This window comes from Equus caballus, chromosome 27 (genome assembly GCF_041296265.1).
Source record: "Equus caballus isolate H_3958 breed thoroughbred chromosome 27, TB-T2T, whole genome shotgun sequence".
Classification (NCBI taxonomy): domain Eukaryota; kingdom Metazoa; phylum Chordata; class Mammalia; order Perissodactyla; family Equidae; genus Equus; species Equus caballus.
Genome location: NC_091710.1, coordinates 57,073,638 through 57,094,314, shown reverse-complemented (window position 1 = coordinate 57,094,314; position 20,677 = coordinate 57,073,638). Strand labels below are relative to the sequence as shown.

Below are 20,677 nucleotides of genomic sequence, written 5' to 3'. Positions count from 1 at the left end.
TGTGTGTCTCCTCGGGTGAAAGGACGGTGTTTCACTAGACACTGGTTCTCGAAGGGGAGCCCCAGATGCAGCAGCTTCAGCGTCACCTGGGAACTTGTGAGGAACGTCAATTCTTGGGCCTCACTTCAGACCTCTGGAATCGGAAGGTTTGGTATTAAGGCCCAGAAATCTGGGTTTTAAGCAGCACCCCAAGTGATTCTGATCCAAGCTTGAATTTGAGAACCTGCTCTAGGATCCGTGTTGAGGGGATGTCTGCACTGTAGACGGAGAGAATCTTTACCTTGACATTATTTTCAGGTTGGTGTGCAGTGTGGCGTCCCCTCCTTATCACCGTGTGACGATTCCTCCTACTTCAGTTCTCGTGCAACCATTGCTACTGTAAGACTTGACGTTTTGCATCCTGAAGGCGGTGGGGCGGTCTCGTTGTATTCTTCTCTTTGTTTGTTTGCAAATCCTTGATTACTAATGAGATTGCATGTATTTTTCTAAAGTTTATTGACTCTTCATGTTTCCTTTTCTGTTAATTGACTCTGTGTCCTTAGCTCATTTTCCTGTTGGGTGGTTTGTCTTTTTTTGACTAATTTATAAATATTCTTTATATATTTAAGATAGTAAGCCTTTGTCAGCTATGACTTGTTTTGTAACCTGTTTCATAGTGTCTTCTGTTATGCATGTGTTTGAAAATGTTAATTTTAGTTAAATTTTAAAATCTACTTTCTGTTTTACAATTTTTTATTTCACTTTAGAATGTCTTCTATACCTCGATGTGATAAAGGGTGCCAATTATTTTCTTCTAAAGGTTTTAAAGTTTACATTTCACTTTTGCATATTTATTTGCCTAGAATTGTTTTTTGGGGTATGGGGCGAGACAGAGATGTAATTTTATTTTTTAATATGGATAATCTGTTTTCTCCAATTCAGTCAACTTCCCATCAATCTGAAATATGTCACTGTTATAGGTCAAGTTTTCACACGGGTAGGGATCTATTCCAGGGCTCTCTGTTTTGTTTCCTTGGTGTGTTTATTAAACTTTTTGGCAGTAATTCTCTTTCTTAATTGTTATGCCTTTAAAACAAAATAGCCTAGCAGAATTTGTCTCTCCATATTGTTCTTTTAAAAATTGTTTTAATTGTTCTAGGCCTTTTACTTTTCCACATGAAAACTGCTCATCAAGTTCCCCAAAATGCTCCTGAGATTTTGGCTCAAATCAGTTTGAATTTATAGATTAATCATTGGTGAACTGATATCCTTACCATATGTAGTTTTCTCTTTTACAAGCACAGTGTATCTCTCCATATATTCAGGATTTCTTTGATGTTCTAAATAATGGTTGTTATTTTATCCACTTTGATTTTGGATGTCCTTGGTTAGATTTACACTTAGAAAATCTTATTGTTGCAGCTCCTGTTGTGAATGGGATTTTTTTTTCAATCTGTTGCCCATTCTCTTTGGCTTCTCCTCTTGTGTATGTGCACCACAGAGTTTTTATTATTGATTTAGTGCCCAGCAATCTTGGCTACTGTCTCGGTTTGTCAGTAGAGTCTCTTGGATCCTCCATATGGCTTGCTGTATTATCTGCAAAATAAACTTGATCTCTTTGTTTCCATATTTTTGTATTAACTTTGTAGTCTGTTAATTTTTTTGCTGTCTAGAAGGTTTTCTTTCTCATCTTTAGTTAACATATAGACCACTGAGAGGAAGAACTTGGCCACCTGCACTCCATGTGCCAGTGTGGACCAGGGTATCCACGGCACTGAAGTTCTCTTGCCCCCTGGAGGCAACATTTACAACCAAAGTAATCTTTACACTCAAAATTAGTTTAAAAAGGAGCTGAGAAGGAAAGAAAAGATTGAATACTGGTACTTAATTCATGGCTGCCACTCTCAACTTACAGCTGTAGGTTTGAACGTAAATGCTTCTCTAGTCACACTTTCAATATAAGTTCTAAATACTTGTGTAAGAAGTTTGAGGTCTTAACACTAAATGTGATTTGTACATTTTTTTTTAAAGAACAAATATTTCTTGGGTCTGTAGCTCCCAGCGTAGTTCTTGATGCGTATTAGGTACTGTTGAGAGAGAACAAATGAAGGAGATTCAAAGATGGTTGCTCAGTTTTTGTTCTAAACAGAAATTTTGCAAACCTGGTACCTTTAAATATGAAATCAAATACAGAATTCCAAACAAGCTGGGAAATTGTTCAGAAAACAACAAGAACTGTATTTGACAGTTTTAACCATGGCAATCGTTTATTGAAAGTATTGACACAGCAAGCCTGATACGTATTCCATTGGTGCTGGCTGGAGGTGGAGCAGCATTTGCTCGTTTTCCGTGTCACTGGAACAGCAGGACCTGTCTGCCCTCCAAGTGGAAATGGGTTTGCTGGTGGACTCTTCGCTGTTTTTGCCAGGAGATTTCTCTCTGCTGATAATTCGCATGCCGTTTTATGCCTCAGATAATACTGTGTGTGGCTCAGGGTAAATAAATGCAGATTATCTTTTTTGAAATCATCAGGAAATTATTTCAAAAGGCTGTTAGGTAGAAATTCTCCTCCCACCAACTGTTTAGATTAGCAGACTTGCGAAAGAAATTCCAACCTTCTGCATCGATGTTTTCAACACCGTTTTCTGTAATTCTTCTGAAATATACGTAGAAGCAATAATTTCATGGTTTCATGAACTTGTCATGATTGTGCTCTTCTGGTAGATCCAAATTTAATTGAATTTGAAATAAATTAAAACCTATCTTTTGAGCACTGCTTGAACTGTGCAATGTCTGACACGTGGATGCCGAGGGGCAGAACCATTGAGAAATTAACTAGCTCCTGTATCAGCTGAGGACAAAGCATCATGTTGTGAGCGGGAGAAGATTCCGCACCTGAGCTGGAGTGAGAAACAAGCTGGAGGCGGGGCGTCACCCCCGTGGGCATTCTGACCAACGCGGGAAGCACTGCGTCCTGTGGCTGACCGGCCGTCTCTTGGGTGTCTTGGAGAGAGCGCTGGACGTCAGAAGCATAGGCCTCAAGTTTTGTTCCTGGAAATAACTGTGTGGCCCTGGGAAATTCACTTAATTCTACCTCCTCCTCAGTTACATCATCTGTAAACCAAGTAGCTTAGAATAGACCACCTCCAGGGTTGCTTCTGAATCCACTTTTTTTGTGTGTGTGTGAGGAAGTCTGCACTGAGCTGAAATCTGTGCCATCTTCCTCTATTTTACATGAGGGATGCTGCCACAGCATGGCTTAATGTGCAGTGTGTAGGTCCATGCCTGGGATCCAAACCCATGAACCCCAGGCCACTGAAGCGGGACACATGAACCCAACCACTATGCCACCGGGCCAGCCCCTGAATCCACATTTTTTGAGTCAAACCTGAAAGCGATTGACTCTGAAGCCTCAGCTTGTGAAATGGAGATTTTCCAGGTTCCCAGATGCTGGTGTTGACACACCCATAAGGGACTGTGAGTGGTGTCCGGTCTCGACATTATTTGATCTTTTCCTTATCAGCGCATATAACTGATCAGCAAAGTGGGGGAGATGAGTCAGAGTACTTTCCGTTGCCACATAGGTGTGGGTCCTTGAGTGTCCGAGTCGGTGTGTGTAACCCTTCAGATCTAGAGACAGGCCATGGCAGCACAACTCACCTCAGGTATGTGCTCCAGAGCCCGCTGTTCCTCATTGTTATGAGTTGTTTACCTGTCACGTTAGACTGCGTGAGTCCCGTGAGGTTGTTCTGGTGTGTGTGACTCATGTTGCCCACAGAATGGCTACGTGACCAGTGGAATTCACGAGCAGGGTGGTGTTGGGATCCGAATGGCAGTGAGGGTTTACACTCGCCCTGCCCCCTCCCTCGGCTGGGACCAGCTTTATCCAAGGGTGTATTTTAACCCCAACGGTGTAGTTTTCTCTCTGGCCCAGTTCTAAACTAATCCCCGTGTCACTGACTGAGTGGTTGACTGTCCTACACAACAAATAATGATTAAATCCCCAAGATGTCAGATTTGGTGACCTTCGGCTTGCCGTGAAGAGTAATTTCTTAGTTCTCATTTCAGTGTCGGCAGATACTGTATCTCATTATATTTCAACGTTCAGCTGGTGTCCGCGTCTCTGGAAAATAAACTCTCAGAGCTCTGGAAAACACGTGAAGTTGGTCTCGTGGCTGCAGGAGGGACTCTGACGGTTTCTCAAGATGCTTTGATAGAATATTTGAACTTGCTTTTGATTAAATTTGTGTATTTCCGCTCGTTGTGAGTTAGGAGCCGTAAAATGTGGGATTCGAGGATGGCGGTCAAACATCATTTCTGTCAGTAAACGTTTCATGATGGTAAAGTGGCGAGTGTTATCTGTGTGTTGGAAGCTCATGACACACTCACAAGTGGTCAGGTCCTGCATTCACACTGAGAGTTTATTTCTTTAAAAGGGATCATTAAAAATAGTAAGACATTTTAAAACAAAAATTAATATCTATATTAGTCAATATTCTTGTCATTTATGATGATAAGATAAATTATACACTTGCTTCTTTTAACGTCTCTTTTCTGCTTTGAAATTTTAAGTTGTGTGTATTCCCAGATACAGGAAAATTGCAAAGTGGATTTAGGAATCTCCGATATAATCTTGTTGAAAATTTGAATCTTTTCTAGACTGAGTGACCTTGTATCCATTCTCAAGTCTGGAAACGGTAGGTTTTCAGTGTTCAGTTAACAGGCGAGGGCCCTCTCCATGTACCATCGTAGATATAACCAGAGGAGCCCACGCAAGGTGTTAATGGGCTGGACCCGCCATGCCGTGTTACCTCTTGGCCTCAATTAATGTGCTGTCTCTAGTCTCTCTGCTTCAGCTAGATTGGGATGTGGAAATTTCCCTCGGCAGTCTCCCAGCCGTCACTGTTGGAGTCCAGTTAATACAGAGTGACACAGAGGAGAGTGCGGCCACTCCTGAGTGCTGAGCCCACGTCTCATGCTTTTCTGTTAGCTTCTGGCTGTTAGGATTGATTTTAAGATTGTGCTTTAAAGCTAGGCTTTCTTGATTTGCGCTATCAGTTCTACTTTCAGAGTAGAAAGGAGCTTTTCCGCGTGGATCTGGTGCTATAATAGGCCTCAGGCTGGGTTTAGTGTGGGCACCCTGTGTGCGTCCACAATCGATCATTCTCCATTGGACTCCTCATCCTTTACTTTCCAAATTGCTCATGTCTCTCCAGTGTAGGTTTTTATATGGTCTTTAGTTGTGGGAAGAGATAAACTTTATGGCTAAATATAGCTTTAAGATCGTGGTGGCAGCTTGGTTTCCTGAACGGTGTTCTCTTCTTTCTGCCAAGCCTGCTGTGAATCCACTTAGACCTGTGTCTGTGAACTGTTTTCCCTGTGGCAGGGACGGGCTTTCTCTGGTGTCTCCACGTCCTCGGCTGGTCCCCCCGGCTTTGTGCTCCTGCACGCGTTGTCCTGAGGAGGGTGTGCAGTCTGTGTGCGTGTGGTAGTCAGCGGTTTACAGTGCGCCCTTAGCGTAAGAACAGTCTTTTATTTCTCATCCTCCCTGTTCGATCTATACTAAAAATAGGTTAAGGGGACTAGTTAGCAGGGCACAGTCTTCTAATCCATCATTCTCATGAGTTTCTTCCTAATCTTTGTGTAGAAGAAAATACGTGATCTGAGGGCTGTATTTTGGGGTATCTTGTGTTTATTTAATTGCTTTATTTTAGGTCAAGGACAGTGGTAGGACAGAGTCCACTGGGTCTCCAGCATTCTTAGTGTACGGCAGTCAGTCCTCCCTGGAAATTCAGCGACTGGAAGCCAGGAGCCCGATCAGGCTTCCCCTCCACGTTGGACCCAAATCTCTCTCGCTGTGTCTCTTCTGCCCAGTGGTGCCAACTCTGTCCTCTAACCGCCCACACTCACTCCCCTCTTCCCGTCGGGTACCCCCAGGACACGTCTGTGTGCTGGTGCTATGGGCGGGTGCCACTGACTGGGGGGAGCTCAGCCTTAGGAGAAGGGTCCAGGAAAAGCTTGAGGACATCGTCCCCATCAGGTCTCCTCCAGTTAAATATGTGCGTTTTTAATTCCTAGCCACATAAGGTTGTTGCCATCCCCTCACCTCCTGGTAAACCCGCCTCTCAGAGACCCACTCTGTCCACGTGCTCTGACAGCGCGTGAGTGAGGGCACCTGCTTTACGGCACAGGGATGGTTGACTTCCACGGACACCGCCCGTCCTCAAGGACATGCCGTCAGCCAGTCCTCAGTGAGCCTGTCGCAGCCTCTGACGGTCATGACAGTGGTTCTAAGAGTTTTTCCCAGACATCGTTAACGAGGACCAGCAAACTGGGTCCTGTTCATTTCTAGAACCTACCGTCTCTTCCTTTCTGTCAATCGGGCCAGGATTTATCATTCCTGTGCCCCCTGCATCTTTTCCTGTCCCACGGCTCAGAGGTGACTTTTTTCTGTCGCTTCAGTGCCCCGAGGTTGAACTGGAGGGTCCTTAGTGTTTTCGCCATCTCGATGTCCTGGTGCTTACTCTTTGCTTGTTTCGCTCTCCAGCGTGCAGCCGCTCTCCCTCCCAGATGGGGTGGATCAGAGGAGGAGTCGGGCCCTCCTGCCCTCTGTCTGTCTGTGAGGGGTCTAACTCTGTAACTCCAACACGTGTACTGTTCACCTGCCGTCACCATAGGAAGAGCGACCTTGGAGGCGGGTTCAAAGGCAGAACCTGCAAATTATGTTGTACCTTTGTCTCTGGGGGCTGGTTTGTTCCAGGCAGAGAAACTCTGCGTTTTCTGTGTCTTTCCCCGGCCAAAGCAGCTGTTTTTTTTTTTTTTTTTTTTACAGTTTCATGTTGGAACGCGTTGAGTTCAAGTATGTTTCATTATCTAAACTTTACGCCCCTGATAGTTTTAATTAGCAAACATAAACCCGTTAGGCTGTGATTTTCCTGATGGGGTGGGGAAGGAGGAGCAAGGCTTGAGGTCAGGTGTGAGCTTCTGGCAGGTGCTGGGTCCTCATGACACTGTGACTGCGTTTTGACATCCAGGCTACTCGAGAGCAAAAGGACGACGTTGTTACAGTGACGCTGTGTCCTGTGGAGTCTGCTGTTCATGTTCAGGTGGACCTGGCGGCAATCTAGCCATACGCATGACTCTGCAGAGTTTTAGGTTTTGACTTTCGTGATTATGAATAAATCACCCTGATGTGGCTGAGGGTTAGTATTATTATTTAATGTTAGACATGAACCTTGTCATCTATACTGTATGTTGGGGTGGCTGTCTCAGATTTCTCAGTGTGTAATCCCTGTTCTTGTTAGTTTCCGGTTGGGGAAATGAAGCTTTGAGTAAATCTGTTTCAAATAAAATTCTAGGACATGAACCTAGTATTATTTAAGTGGTATATTTTGTATTCCACTCAAGCATTTATTGTGAACATATTTACTCAGCTTTCTTGTGACAGTTATACCAGTTTTTTTTTTTTTATGGTGAGGAAGATTTTCCCTGAGCTAACATCTGTGCCAGAGATGCCACCACAGCATGGCTGCTGATGAGCGGTGTAGGTCTGCACCGGGGAACTGAACCCAGGCTGCTGAAGTGGAGCAGGCTGACTTAACCACAAGGCCATGGGGCTGGCCCCCACAATTGTACCAGTTTTATACTCTTTTTGAAAAAGTTTAACATCTGAAAAGATAGTTCAACATTGTAAATGTTATTTAAAAAATTTCTCCGGGCCAGCCCGGTGGTGCAGTGGTTAAGTGCGCACGTTCCGCTTCGGCAGCTCGGGGTTCACTCGTTCGGATCCGGGGTGCAGACGTTGCACCACTTGGCAAGCCATGCTGTGGCAGGTGTCCCACATATAAAGTGGATGAAGATGGGCATGGATGTTAGCTCAGGGCCAGTCTTCCTCAGAAAAAAAATGAGGAAGATTGGCAGCAGTTAGCTCAGGGCTAATCTTCCTCAAAAAAAAAACTTTCTCATCACTCCCTCAATCGTGCATTCATTGCTTCAAATGTAAATACTTATAAATTATGGTTATATGCTTTATTTTTAGCTATTTAAAAATGTTTTCACTTTTTTTCCCTTGAATATTTATATCTAAGCTGGTATAATTAACCTTAAGGATAGGATGAGAAAGGGCATAAAAGGGAAAGAGAATTGTTTTTATTTATTCTTGAGACTCTTGTTTTGTTTGTCTTAAGGAATCATATATGCTGTTGCATAACCACGTGGTTATCACCCGTTAGGTGCCGGTGAGCTCTGCCTTGTATCAGAGTTGCTGTTGGTCCCACTTGTCTCTGGGACTCTCTCTTCCAGACATTGTTTCATTGTCTACGTGTGTTTGCTGGTACTTGGAAGACCATATATTCCTGTTCTCATTTTTGATTCAGAAAATCTAGTAACTGTGAATCCATAAGAGATTTATCTACAGAAGAGCGAGCCGTCTTTGTCATTTTATGAAACACTCGTGAAAACATCTCCCCGTGAAGAGGCTACACCGAGGTGTGGAACACGTGACCATGTCACAGCTCTGGGACCGGCACTGCCCAGCGCTGACCTCAGATCAAAGCAGCTGGAGAGGATGAAGATTTGTCACTGCCATGGATAATCCAAAAAATGTGCTTGAGTTTCTGAAGATGGTTTTAAAGAAGAGCTCCAGAAACATTTTAATGAGTGTCAGCCTCTTTGAGTATTTGCTGTTCTCCTGAGGGTGTAACACTTTGAAGGAAGTGGAACGTATAGGTTTTGGTGGATCTGATACATATTCACTCCCACCTTCTCAGAGCTGCACACCCTATGGACAGTTTGCCCCTCTTCTGTCTAATGCCATCACAGATCAAGAAGTCCTGGAGAGCAAATAGCTGGAGACTGGAATGTCGGGTGGTTTAGAAATGGCGTGGATGTGCAGTGTTGTGTGGTTTTCTGTCATCATGTCTCCTGGTATTTTTGGTCCATCGCAACCTGCAACCAGCTTTGCTCATCTCCCCCCTTTAAGGCCTTAACTCTTATCTCTCTTCTCTTCACTTTTATTGCATATGCAAAGCTTTGCATAATTTTGAGCCAATTTATTATTTTCCCCTTTGTTACCAATCAGCCACCCTAGACAGTTCCTGTGAGGTTGGGAGTCACGGAGCCTTTCTCTTATGTCGACTCTCCTTCCTTTAACGCCCGCAGAGGAGCCGCAGACCATGCACTGAAGTCGGGTTACTTCGTCCCAGTGTGCCCACGCTTCTTCCCTCAGAGAAGTGATGCCACCGCCCCAATTCTGTGTCCCGGTGGATTTCTTCAACAGTTCCTCACCTCCAGCTGAGGTGATGGAGCGTATTTTCTCTTTTCGCAAAAGAAAATTCCGTTTGTACTTGTAGTCTGAGAGCTTGAATGTCCAGTAAGTAAGTAGATGTTTCTTAATTTTACTCTGTGGAAAGTGATAGGCAGTCATCGCGAATCACTAAAAAGAAAACACATCTCAAGCTCAGACTTTTTAATGACCCCAAGACCTCATGTCTGCTCCCAGGCTAGTGGCTGGATAAAGTTGAACTTAATAATCCTAATAAGAAAAATGGAAGACTCCTTCATCTTCATAATGAATATGCACGTGTCATCTTGCATCGTAGCTGGAACATTTAGGGACCAGGAACTGCTCAGTTTGAAAGACTGCTCCCCGGGCTCTGGGTCACTCTGGATACAGTGGCGCCTAATAATGATCGAGTGACCCCTGCTGGGCGCCCTGCTGGGTGTGACATGCTCCCAACAGCTTGACTGCTCCCCAAAAGGGAGCTTGTGAAGGACTGGAGAATGAGGCTACGGTGGTCCCTTCAGGAACGCAGAGGGTGAGGGAAGGAGTGAGAAAGCTGTCACGACTAATTTACAGACAATCATTTGATGTTAAAAGTCCAATTCTAGGTCCTCTTTCCATTCTTCATTATACACTTGACCATTTTGTATCTACAAAACTATTGCTCTCTTAGAATTTTCTCTCTGGCTTCTCTGGCACAACATTACCCTAATTTTCCTTCTTCTATGGCTGTTTCTTGTCAATCTTGCCCCAGAAGTGGACATTTTTCAGGGTTTGTAATCCGTGTTTCTCCCTTGACAGGCTCTGGGAGCTGTCGTCTTCTTTTACAGCTTCAGTTATTCCTTCCAAGCAGATGATGTCTGTAAATTCATGCCTTCCACTCTGGCCTCTCTTCCGGCACCAGCCCTCTTTGCTGGGGTGCACTGACCGCGCCTCGAATTTGTCGCATTCACCGTCTCTCCTGCTGCCCTGAAAACTCAGCTGCCCGTTACATACACCGGCCTGTCTGTGTTAATGGAACTTGCTGCTCCCCACTCACTTTCTAGTCTGTCAACAGTCTCCGTGGTTTTTTCTTCACAGCACATCTTCAGTCTCTATTTTTCTTTTCTTTGTCCTTGCCCCAATTCAGCCCATTATCTGACATTTTTGCCTGTTGCTTCTCTGTGAAAGATTTCCAGAAGCATCCGCCACGTTGCGGCACACTTAATGAGCCCCTGCCGTGGGATGTGGGTCTCCATGTGTGTTCTTGTCCTGTGCCTTCAGATGTTAGTGATGAGGGGTGGGAAGAAAAGAGATGCGGCTGTGGGGTGGGCCTGGGGTCTGGGAGTTCTGTTTCCCATGTGGCCGTGTGGGCAGAGCTCTGTGGAATCTGAGAAGCACGATGTGGTAGGCCCAGCAGGTCCCCGTGACCACCTCTGGCTGTTTCCCCAGTTCAGAAATGCGTGATGGCAGCAGAATGTCAAATCCGGGCTCAGCGTTTTCTTTCCTCTAATTCTTCAGAATAAACAGAAGCAACCAAACGACCCCATTATTTCCCCTAAATGTTCCGTGGCAGCAAATCCAGAGTCACCGCCAGCCTTTCCTTTTGCTGGCACCAGGTTGTAGCGTCTGCTTGTGATAATTTAAGTGATTTTTCCACCCATGCCATGGATGCCTGGTGCTCCCTTCCCACAGAAGCAGGGTCTCTCACGGCCTCAGACCTATTCAGATCACAGACCAATGCTCGGACCCACCGTGTTTTCCTTCCAATGGCTGTCCGATTGTCCACACCTAAATTAATTGATTAATCCATCTTTCATCCAATTCTTAATCGAGTTTAGATGGACCTTTATTGTGCACTGAATTTCCGTGTGTACTTTGGTTTGTTTCTGCATTTTTCTTTTCTTCTGTTGCTGTAGCAACGTCATACTGTCTTACGAATAGTTTGTAATGTCTGACAGGGTAATCCCCTCTTCACGTCTCCACACGTTTATTCATCCAGATAAACTTTAAAATCGTGTTTCAAGTTCCCAAGAATCACTGTGGAATTATGATCGGGATTGTTTTGGATTCCCAGATAAAGTCAGGAGGAGCTGGCACTTTGAGACCATCTACCACACAGCCGTGCGTGCTGCTCCATTTATTTGATTATCTTTGAAGTCGTCTTTGTTAGTATTGGAGTCTTCACACCCTACTTGGTGTTACCTGAGACGGCAGGTGGATGTTGTTTCCTACTGCGTTTTTGTTGACTTTCTTCTTACAGATTCTATAATTTTCGCTTTAGCCGTTTCAGCACATTTGGATTCATGACCGACTACGACTTCTGCTGTTTATCCATTATGATATCGTCTTCCTCTTCTTGACAGTTTTCCTTGAACCCAACGATGCTCTGTCATAGCATCTCAGTTCCTGTCTGCCTGTGTATTTTGGAGACTTGAGAATTGGATTTTATTTTTGAAACAATCTGAGTCTTTCTCTTTCTGGGCAATTTTATCCTGTTTAGTATAACTTATTTGTGCTATTCTTAAGTTTATATTATGGCTTAAAAACTTTTTAAAAAGTTACGTACTTTGCTCTATGCTGTGCATATTTTGTGTAATTTCTTTTCATTCTTCCCCATAAATTTAGAAGAAATTTATTCTACTGTTTAAATTTTGTTTTAAATAATATATTGAAGTCTCTGTTTCTTGATTATTCAATTTCAAAGCAAGAACTATTAAGAAATGTGAAGAAACATACACTCACACTTTTAACTACGTCCAAACTTTCCTTCTACCCAAGGAAAGTTTTTGTCTCGTTAAAAAAAAAATAGGTTTATTCAGATGTAATTCACACTCCACACAATTCACCCGTTTAAAGTGTACAATCCAATGATTTTTAGTATATACACGTCACCACAGTGAATTTTAGAATGTTTTCCTCATGCTAAAAAGAAATGCTGTGCTCTTTAGCTGTCATCCCCCATCCTCCTGTGCCCTACCTCAGCCCAGGCACCCCCGTTCTACGTTGTGTCTGTAGATTTCCCTGTTCGGGGTGTTTCATATGAATGGAATCATGTGACATGTGGTCTTTGCTGACTGGATTTTTTTCATTTAGTGTAATGTTTTCAACATTGAGTTCATCCATCTTGTAGCATGTATCAGAACTTCATTCCTTGTGAAATTTTCTGTTTATTTTTAAAATGTTTTAAAAATTAAAAAATTTTTATGGTTGTGGAAAAATATACATAATGTAAAATTTACCTTTTCTTTTTGACTTTTTTTTTTTGCTGAGGAAGATTTGCCCTGAGCTAACATCTGTGCCAGTCTTCCTCTATTTTGTGTGTGGGCCGCAGCCACAGTGCAGACGGGTGGCGTAGGTCTGTGCCTGGGATCCAAACCTGGGCCGCTGAAGCCGAGCGTGTTGAATAATCACTAGGCCATGGGGCCAGCCCCCCAAATTTACCATTTTAACCCTTTTTAAGTGTAGAGCTCAGTGGCATTAAGTACATTCACGTTTCTGTGCCACTGTCCCCGTCTTCTCTCTCCAGACCTCTTACATCATCATTTCATCGCCAAATTGGAAGTCATGAAATTTTACCACTGTGTTTTCCTCTGAGAGTTTTATAGTGTTGGCTCTTATATACGTCTTTTATCCATTTTGAGTTAATTTTTGTGTGTGCTATGAGGTTAGACTCCCACGTCGTTCTTTCACGTGTGGCTGTCCAGGTGTCCCAGCACCATCTCTCCGGAAGTCTCTTCTTTGCTCGTCTGGTGGTCTTGGTGTGCTTGTTGGAAATCAGTTGATCATGAAGTAGATACACTGATTTGTTCTTGGGCCAGCACCACACTGCTGTGTAGTAAGTTTTGGAATCCAACTGTGAGTCCTTTAACTTTGTTGTCCTTTTTCAAGATTGTTTTCACTCTTCTGGGTCTCTTGTGATTCCGTACGATTGTCAGAATCACCTCGTTAATTTCTGTAGCGAAGAGGGTTGGGCTTCTGATGGGGATTGTGTTGAATCTGTCAGTCCGTTTGGGAGCACTGCCACCTCAACAAAGTTGAGTCCTGATCTGTGAACACGGGTGTCTGTTCATTTGCTTAGATCTTGATTTCTTTCAGCAGTGTTTTATAGTTTTCAGAGTGTAAGTTTTTCACTTCTTTTGTTAAATTTATTCTTAAGTATTTTATTCTTTTTGATGCAGTTGTATTTGTCATTGTTTCCTTGGTTTTATTTTAAGATTGTTCAAGTGGATAGGATTACAATTGACTTTTTATGTTGATCTTGTATCCTTCAACCTGCTGAACTCATATATTAGTTCTAATTGTTTTTAATGGATTTCTCAGAACTTTTCATATACAAGACCATGTCATCAGCAAACAGAGGTAGTTTCACTCCTTCCTTTCCAGTCTGGGTGCCTCTTCTTTCTTTCATCCCCCGATCGCCTGGCCAGGACCCCAGCACAGTGATGCATGGGAGCGCTGAGAGCCCACGTCCTTGTCTGTCCCTGATCTGAGGCAGACGGCGTCTGGTCCTCCACCGTCAAGTATGATGTTGCTGTGGGTGTTTTTGTGGATGTCCTTTATCAGGTTGAGGAAGTTTTCTTCTAATCCTATTCTGTTGAGAATTTATAATTATTTTTATAAGTTGTGGCTTCGTTTTAGTCCCAGGGCTCATTGCTGTTATTTGCTTATTTGTTTGGTGACTGGCTGGACCATGTTAGGGAAGTGCATCCTGCACCCCACTCCCAGTGTTAAGGGTTGGGTGCCGCTTCTCAGGCAGACACAACCATGGGTGTGCCCACCTCCCCTGGGATGCCGTGGGCTTGCAGGGCTTCCTCCCTCTCTTTCCCATCCACCTCCATCTGGTAAACTCCATGACTCTTGGGAAGATTGTCCTTAGTTTTCAGCTGGGCCCTGGAGCATCAGTTGCTCTACAGATGAATCCGGTCAAATTTCAGTTCCCTGGAGGGAGTGATACCGGCCCTGATACTGGTTTCCCTACATTGAACCCAGCGTGTATGGGGTGAAAACCAAAGCACTCTCCCTGTTTACTCCTTGGCTTCCTGGCTCCAGAATCTACCATCCCCCATGGAGGAAGACAACCAAGGACAGCCACCTGGATTCCTTATTTCCTCCTCCTCCCTGCAAATAGTCTCAAGACCAAACAGCCTGGTGGAAAAGCTCTGACCAGTGAGGCCGTGTGCTCCCCCTCCCCTACCTCAAACCTCAAGTAAAAACCCTTCCTTTTAGCTTTTCAGGGAGTTTGGGATTTCAGCGTTAGCTGCCCCTGCTCCTTGCTCAGTGCTGTGCAATAATAAAATTCCTACTTTCTTCCACTGCACCTGGTGTCACAGATTGGCTTCTGCGCAGCGGGTGAGCGAACTTGTTACCCCACAAAGGGCATGATCTGCTCAGTGTGAGACAGAAGCCAATCAAGAGGCAAGACGGTGGCAGAGAAGGGCATTTATTAAGCGATAAGCTAGCAAATCGCAAGATGGGGGTACCAGCATCCTAAAGAACCATCTTACGGGGTACACAGAATCTTGAAGCAGTTACAGAGGCCAGTGGGCTGTAGGGGAGCGTTAGGAATATTGACTCTCAGGTGTTACAGACTGGGAGTGGCCACACCAGATCTTCAGTCGTCACTGATGACGGCTGTCAGCACAGACTCTCTGTTCGGGGGTCACCACATTCCTAAGGAACTCAAAAGAACGAAGTTACTGTCTTATCACAGCTGGGAGGTATATGCACAAGCAGGAGTCCTAGAATCTACAGAGAAGGTGAATCTCCTGGAGGGGGCACATCCAGTGGGGTTAGTCAGTCAGGGGTCATTCAAAGCTACAAGATAGCTTTATTCTCTACAATGTGGCTTCCCTCACGTCAACCTTGTGTTGAGCCCGTTTCAAACTCACTTCATGTTCTGGATCAGGAGAAGTTTCTGGCCCCTTTTTGATTGTTGATCTGACCTGAGTGGGCTCCTCCCGCCTCCTCCTCCCCAGTTCTCCCTGTGTCCGGATCTCCTCCCCGTCACCTTTCACCTCAACCTCCACTAGTTTTGGGGGCTCCCTTGGGTGTGAAAGTTCTCTGTGCTCTGTTGCCAGTGAAGCAGTTGGAAGCGTTGGCTTCTCCGCTGTGTGCAGTCTCTGAGCCAGGGCTCTGGAGCAGGGGGTGGGGACCACGTGAGCTTCTCTTTGAGTGGTACCCCGCTCTGGGAGCTGAGCGCTTGGTGGGGTGGCAGCAGCCTGGGGTTTCCTCAGCTTCCTGTCCTGGCCTGGAGTCACCACATCATGTGCCGGGCGGGGTGATGGGTGTCCCACTGTTCTCTGTGCTGCACTCAGGGAGAGACTGTGCCGTGTGAGGGACCTCAGTGGGTGGAGGGGGCCTGTGGCTCTCCACCGCGTTCACCGGGGCTTGGCCTCAGCCACGGGCCCAGGGGGCAGCGTGTGAGTCCCTGCAGAGCCTCCCCCACGCCCCCGCCCCCGGAGAACGGCTAGGGAGTGAGTGGCCTGTTGTTGGCTGTGGCCGTCCTGAGTGCTGGGAGGGAGGCAGGAGGAATCGGTTTTGGTTCAAATGCCACAGACTTTCACCTTTTTCACCAAATTTTCAGATTTTCTTAAATAGACATTTCTCCACTTGCTGTTTGCCTCAGGACCATTTCCAGAGGCTGTAAATGGTGGTTTTGTTTTGTTGTAATTTTCCCCACTTTCAGGGGAATCGGCAGTGGCGGTCCTTGTGCTCTGGTGCCAGCTGTGGGTCTCCTGTTTAATGATGGGAGAAATTGGAGCGTGTTGAGATGCTCGTGTGGAAAGGTCAGTGGTGGGGGGGCGGGTTCCACATGTGACAGAGATGCGAAAATAATAGAAGCAAACCCTTTAAGGAGAGCGTGGGATGGGGAACAGTCGGGGCTTCAGCTTCAGCTACATGGACGCGTCTCCAAATGAAGAGAAATCAGAGGGACCCCTGGTCTGTTTAGTGCGAAGTTCAGAGTTCCTGTGCATGGCTTTGCTCTTCCTTCTGAGGAGGTCATTGAGGCTGTGGGTCAGAGGGCACGGGGAGCAATCACAAGGCTCATGCAGCCGCTGGGAAGAGAGAGAGAGTGTTTGCAGGAAAGCGTGTTAGGATTTATAGTTAGGACGTATGGGGGAGAGTCCCATACACTGTAGTTCTAGACTTATCAGCCAACAGTTGTTATTAACTGGGCTCAGGATTCAAACTCTTTTTTTGTTTTTTGTTTTTTTTTGGTGAAGAAGATTTGCTCTGAGCTAACATCTGTTGCCAATCTTCCTCTTTTTTTGCTTGAGGAAGATTAGCCCTGAGCTAACCTCTGTGCCAGTCCTCCTCTATTTTGTATGTGGGACGCCACCACAGCATGGCTTGACTAGTGGTGTGGTTCTGCACCCAGGATCCGAACCTGCGAACCCAGGCTGCCAAAGCAGAGCATGTCAGGCATAACCACCACGCCACAGGGCCAGCCCCCAGGATCACACTCTTGATCTCATCATGCTGATGGTGTATGGAGTCCAGGATTGATGGTGTGCTGGTCTAAGGCTGGATTGAGGGGTTTCCATTTCTCCACATCCTCACCAGCACTTATCTCTTGTCTCTTTGAGAACAGCGATTCTGACAGGTGTGAGGCAGTGTCTCACTGTGGTTTTGATCCGCATTTCCCTGGTGATCAGGGCTGTTGAGCATCTTTTCATGTGCCTGTTGGCCATCTGTGTGTCTTCTTTGGAAACATGTCTGTTCAGGTCCTTTGACTACTTTTTAATCAGATTATTTGTTGGAAAAAGGAAACTTTTGTACACTGTTGGTGGGAGTGCAGATTGGTACAGCCAGTATGGAAATCCCTCAAAAAATTAAAAATAGAACTACCATATGACCCAGCAACCCCACCTCTGGATATATATCCAAAGGAGATGACATCGATATCTTGAAAGAGGTCTCTGCACCCACACGTTCACTGTATTAGTCACAAGAGCCAAGATTTGGAAACAACCGAAGCGTCCACTGACAGGTGGATAAAGAAAATGTGAGGTGTACATTCACATATAAAAGAAGGAAACCTGCCATTTGTGACAACATGGATGAACCTGGCAGACATTATTCTAAGTGAAATATGCAGACAGAGAAAGACAGATACTCTATGGTATCACTTGTAGGTGGAAATGTGGAATCTAAAAAAAAAATCTTATGTCATAAAAACACAGAGTGGAATGGTGGTTTCCGGGGGCTGGGGGCTGGGGGCTGGGGAAGTGGGGAGTTGTCAGTCAAAGGGCACAGATTTTCAGTAAGTTCCAGGGATTGATGCACAGCCTGGTGACCGCAGTTAACACGACTCGATCGTATATGTGGAAGTTGCTGAGGGAAGATCTCACGCACTCTCAGCGTGTGTGCACGCATGCAAACACACACACGCTCACACTCACACACTCCCGAGTGAACTGTGTGGGGGGTGGATGTGTTCATCGACTTGATTGTGGCGATGATTTCACGATGTGTACGTGTATTAAATCATCACATTGTTCACTTTAAATATGTTGCAACTTTATTTGTCAATTATTCCTCAATAAACCTAAAGTGAATATATTGAGGGGGCTTCCAGGGTCCTTACTGACCAAAGCTGGCTAGGTTATGTGTTGAAACCTCAATTATGTCCATTATTTTAACTTTTCAGTTTTTCCCTTTGCACAGATGCTAACTGGACAGATTTTACTGGATCGGAGAGGGAAGTTGGGTGTTTCCCTTTGGGTCTGACCAGTGCCTTTGCTGAGGTACAAGAACCAGTCCAGAGGAACATGACTGTTTCCCCCAGCCACTGGGGGGAAGAGCGCTCTCTGCTCCCCCAGCAGTACTCTGTCGAGACCAGTTACGTCATCGTCCTGTGAGGGGCAGGTGTTCTGTTGGAGTGTTCACCAAAACAACAGGCTCTGCTTGAGGAGCAGGGTGGGGATCTAAGTGTGTGGCCGTGCGATCAACAAACATTGCGATTTTGTCCATCAGCGCTCACCTGCCTCCTGTGGGGCTGTGCTCCAGGAACAGCCATGCTTGGCTTGGGAGGCACTTTCTCTCTGACTCAGGACCCAGTCCCTGGGCGCCTCTGATGTCCTTCTCTGCATCCCTTGTCTTGGGTGTGGTTCCTGAGGAGCCAGCCCTGGGGAATCTGTTGTTTAGTTACTTCTGCCACCGCCCCCCCAAACCCTCCTCCCCCAAGTCTGTCATTTTCCTACTTAGTGAAGTTCCAAGTGTGGACGATTCCATAACGGATCTTCCCGACTCGACACCCGGAGGAGATGGCTGCTGCTCAGAAAACCTTGTCACCGTGCAGTGGACGCTGATTAAGAAACAACATGGAAACCCCAAACGGTCTCCGCTTTGAGTCTGGGGCAACCAGCAAGCTCTCCTATGTTACACAGAAGCACAGAGGTCGTCAGGAAACGCTGTCCCCGCCTGCCCCTGGCTCCTCTGAGTTGTGTGACTGCTCTTCTTCTTTCCTCCTTTGCTCTGTTTGGGGGGTGGGCATGTCCTTCGTCGGTGGATCTGCTGTCCACCTGTGTTCTCAGCGCCTCGTCCTTCCACTCCCTCTGACCTCGTCCCGTCAGGCTTGCTCCCTCATTTTACTCCTTTTGAGCCGATTATTACCATGTCCTCCTCACCGATCTGCTTGCTCCCAGCATCCTTCCCACCAGCCCCTCGTGCGCTCTGCTGCCAGACTCTCCTCTCGGATGCGTGTCTGAGACCCCAGCCGTGTTTTGTGTGAGACCCCGTCAGTGGTTCCCAGGACAGTGTCCAGACTCACCCCTGGGACTGTCCTTGGTGACTGTCCCATCTGTGTGCACCCCACAGTCCAGGCGGCGCTGCTGAGACCCCACCCACGGGGGCTCTGCCGAGAACAGCGTCCCCTCCCTCTCTGCCGGGCTGGCGCCTGCTCGCTCGGCCCAGCGCAGCTGCGACTGCCTCTGAGCGATTCCTCCCTCCTCACCCGTGGCTGAGCTGCTGCGAGTTACTCTGTAGCTGGGAGCACCACCTCCCCTCTGATGGGACGCAGCTTTTATCCCCGACCTGCCCTCGCTCGGCAGGTGCTCCGCACGCGGTGGAATAAATGAGTGAGATCGGCCTCCGTTTTGCAGAGCTACAGTGAGATTCACAAGAACCTGCAAAAATTACATGCAATGTGACTTACCGTAATAAATGGAATCTTACATATTTTAAAGTAGAATATTTCTTTTTAAAACAATTCAGCAAAGTTGTAAAAGCTAGGATAGGGATGTTTACTTTTCAGAAGAGTGACAGTCTGTCTTTGAGCTGTGAAGCTCTCTCCGGGTGGCGCTGGATCTGCAGGTGTGGACCTCATTGACCCCTCAGTTGTGTGGAAGACGTGTGTCCCCTGTAATTTGGCTGGTTGTAGGATATTTTAGCAGAGATTCTGGTTCCTCTTCGGTTCATATTTCTCAGATTGTTATATTTTGGAAACAAAATTGCAGTTGAAACAGCTTAATACCCGAGGAGAAATAAATTTAAAAGAGCACATCGTTTGTCCTTATCTCCCTGTTTATTGGTAACGGACACTCTGCGACTTTCATTCCTGGGGAATAAACTGAAATGTAACTGAAAAGATATTAGTCCCCGGCCCTCCGCCGGCCGACTTTGTTCGTTCGGAAATGTTTGGGTTCCGCCGTGCGCAGGCTCAGAGCACGAACCAGTCGCGTTTACAGGGAGATGGGCGCTGGTGGCGTGTGCACGTTGTGGGCACTGAGATCTTGGTGTCAGGAGTCGGGGAACAGCCCCCGGTGCAGACGTGTCTCTGTAACACTTGAAATGGTGCCTTCATGGAGAAGTGGATAAACAGTCAAAGGTACTTTGAATGAGAAATACCTGCCTACGTACGTACACGATTGTGTATTTATATGTACACGCACACGTGCTCGCACCTGCACACGTACATGTATACCCGTGTATTTTTACTGTGCAGTCAACCTCAGTGTCCCTGTGTGTGAATGAGACGCTGAAGGAGACCCTGGCTTCGTTCACTTCGCTCCTTGCCAGAGCACGTGGGCGTCCCTGCAAGCGAGGGTGGTCCTGGTCGTGCTTCACCCTCTCCGTGGCGCGCCGAGTTTCCTGGTTCTTTTCTCTGTGGCCCCAGCGCTTGTTCCTTCTGCGTGGCTCTCCGTCTGTCTCCACGTCAGTGTCTATGTGAATAAGTATTCGGAATTAATGCTGTGTGTTGAGTTTTACAGATGACACTGCTAAGGTCTGCTCCCTCCTTTAGACAGTCATCGCTGGTACCCACGGGGCATCGATGCCCAAACCACGGACGCTCAGGCCCCTCAGTTGGCCGCACAGCTGCAGGCTCTGTATCCGCGAGTCCCGCCTCCGCGGATTCAACCGACCGCAGATGGTGACGCAGGACGTGCGTGATCCGTGGTTGGTTGAAGCCGCGGCTGTGGATCTCGCGGGAACGGA

The 20,677-nt window shown here is 46.3% G+C and overlaps 1 protein-coding gene and 1 long non-coding RNA gene across 13 annotated transcripts in view; one reads left to right on the top strand and one right to left on the bottom strand.

Annotated features, from left to right (window-relative positions):
* Positions 1 to 20,617, bottom strand: part of LOC111770952 (uncharacterized) — a 76,625-nt gene extending 56,008 nt beyond the window's left edge. For 2 of the 3 annotated variants that reach the window (XR_002804449.2, XR_002804450.2), the window contains exon 1: positions 19,398 to 20,614. This is a non-coding gene — a long non-coding RNA (uncharacterized lncRNA). Of the gene's footprint in view, positions 1 to 19,397 lie in introns of all 3 variants that reach the window. The other variant, XR_002804451.2, reaches the window with a different exon arrangement.
* DLGAP2 (DLG associated protein 2) overlaps positions 1 to 20,677 on the top strand; it is an 823,185-nt gene that overhangs the window by 144,292 nt on the left and 658,216 nt on the right. The window lies entirely within an intron of this gene.